Raw genomic sequence first — 2677 nt, 5'->3', positions numbered from 1 at the left:
CTGAGTCATGTAGCTCACTTTTTATGACGGTTGACGGTTGTATTAACAGGTTTGCATGTATGTTAAGAGACAGAGCAGAGCATAATTACTGCAATTTAAAATGTCTTTGATAAAAACATTTTTTTCAGCAATTACAAGGAAGACATCAATAAATTAATGCTGATTTAAAACATATTTTATCTGTTAAATTTGAGATACCAGTACAGGTTGGTCATAAAGATGGAGGGAGAGAAATAAAGCTATTTTACGAGGTTACTATTTTGTATTTTAAATAATATTCAGGAATGACTTTTACATTTTGTCTCAGGACAAAATATCATGTGCACAACAAGAAAATCCGATTCTGGAACTAGCTCTATATGTGCACGGCTATTGGCACACAACCTGTCCAGGGAGTACTCCAGTTACCAACAGCCCTAATAAGAACAATGAGAAATGGATGCATGGACAAGAATCTTTATTAACCTTTTTAAAAACAATTTATTAACCCTTCCTGACTGAGTGTAGCCCAGTTCCCCATTTCTACATTCTAACGTACTAAACCACACGGAAAACAGTATGCATTACATTTTGGGCAGCTTTTATGAACATGAATTTCACAGTTGAATCCCTACTTTAGATTAAATGTAAAATGCCCAATGGAAAGAGAAAAGAAAGTAAGGAACTTTTTTTTGCAACAACGCCACCTGGTGGAGCACAATCCGAATTTTATCAACGATATACTTGCACTGGAAACACAACACTGGTTGCATCCCACTTTTATATTTGGAACTTTTTAGGTAGCTCCTTGCTCCTCTGTTTACATGCAAGCTCCTCCCACCAGAAATTCCATCGAGGAGCCAGAATATTGACAGAGGAGAGGATACAGGATGTGACGTCATTCAATCGAGACGTCTATTAGAGATGACGTCAAGTCATTTTCGCGTCACAAATGAACCGTCTGTGCGGCTAAACAATTACTATCGCCACAAATGTCGACTTTATGCTTTATATATTAAGTGGTATTACATTAACGTCAAATTTAATCAACACAGTTTCTCTTTACAACTTTGCAGATGCAAGGACGATCGTGATTGGTCAATCCCAAACCGATTAGATTCCAATGTATTAAAAAACAGAAAAAGTGGAGCACATCACTATTACTACACTACTTCTATATCCTTGGGTGTCCAAGTATTCCTTTATCTAAAACGTATAATATATGGGGAAGGCACAATTAGTTTCCTGCCGTTATCTGGCAAATCAGCTGTTAAGAGCCTTCTAAAATAAATATATAAGTAAATAAAAGATACTGTATGTTATTTTAAACACAGTAGACAAATAACCATTTTATATCATACTATCTTAATTGTCTCCATAAGCTTTTTTAAAAAAAAAAAAAAGTACACAATAACGGATAAACAAATACATGTTTTTCTAAATTAACTTAACTCTCCGGCGTATTCTAAAGAAATTAAAAATACAAACCCACAATATGCATGATGAGTTTGTATAAAAATAACAAACTATATTTGAGGCAAAAAATATAATAAAATCCTATTAGGCACTGTTATCCCAAGTCTTTCTTTACTGTTTGCAGCCTGCAGCGTCATCTTGTGGCAGAATACTACATACAGTACTTTGTTGTAAAAATAGAATCATGTGAATGTACTGTCATATAGAGTAAAGTACGATAGTTCGGAATTTGTCAAGCAAAGGTCGTTGTCGCCTTCTTTTTTTAAATCAGTTTAAACATTTTTTGTATAGTTGTATGGTGTCTTTCCAATTTGTTTTTTAACAACCAGCATTAGACAGGTCTGACATTCCATCCACCCATCCATCCTGTCATCCTGTCAAAACTAATAAAATGTTTATGCAACTCTTGCAAATTAAACTACCGTGCAGCTTCCTCAGCTCATTTTGTGGTTGGCTCACAGTTTCTAATTTATTTCCATAAGCGTCTGGAAGGTTTACCTCTCCTTCCCCAGCCTGCTCAAATAGTGCACAACGTTGCACACAAACATGGGTTCCAGTGAATACTAATGTTCAAATTTGTTGGCTTAAGTGAACACCGACAGGTTTTTGCCAGAAACTATGCATGGATGTGTGTTTACTGATTGTTCTGCTGTACCTGGTAGCCATGCTTTTACTCTTAAAAGCACTCAGATGTTGTCTGAGTGCAACATACTTGAAGTACAACCATAACATGTGAAGTTAATTGGGCTCTTCAGACAGTATAATGCTTGCCTGTTTAACTGTGAGTATATAAGTCTTTCAGCTGGGCTCTAAAGCTGCCTGTCATAATCAAGCTGTGGTGTGGCAAGAGAGGAAGTAAACATTGCCTTCTCACTGTTACATATGCAAACTCACTTGGGAGGTAGCCTCTATTTGAAATCATATAGGCCCGTATCAGTACTGTGCAACAGTGTCCTTGAAGAGCGTTGTTTTCAATATAGTAGTACCTTGACTTATCAGTTTCATTTGTTCCAAGTTAACTCAATTTACTTGTTAATATTGCCCATTGGAATGAACTGAAATTGTATTAATCTTTTCAAGCCCCTCAAAACCGCCATCATTTTTGTTGTTGCATGTTTTTAATGGAGTCTATGCACGAAGCACTTGTGCATTTGGTGTAAGGTGGCATTTTAACTTCTTAACTGTCGATGGATAGTGACAACCTGGGAAATGGGTTCAAACT

The sequence above is a fragment of the Phycodurus eques genome, chromosome 6, assembly GCF_024500275.1.
Source record: "Phycodurus eques isolate BA_2022a chromosome 6, UOR_Pequ_1.1, whole genome shotgun sequence".
Taxonomy (NCBI): domain Eukaryota; kingdom Metazoa; phylum Chordata; class Actinopteri; order Syngnathiformes; family Syngnathidae; genus Phycodurus; species Phycodurus eques.
This window is presented reverse-complemented; position numbering follows the sequence as displayed.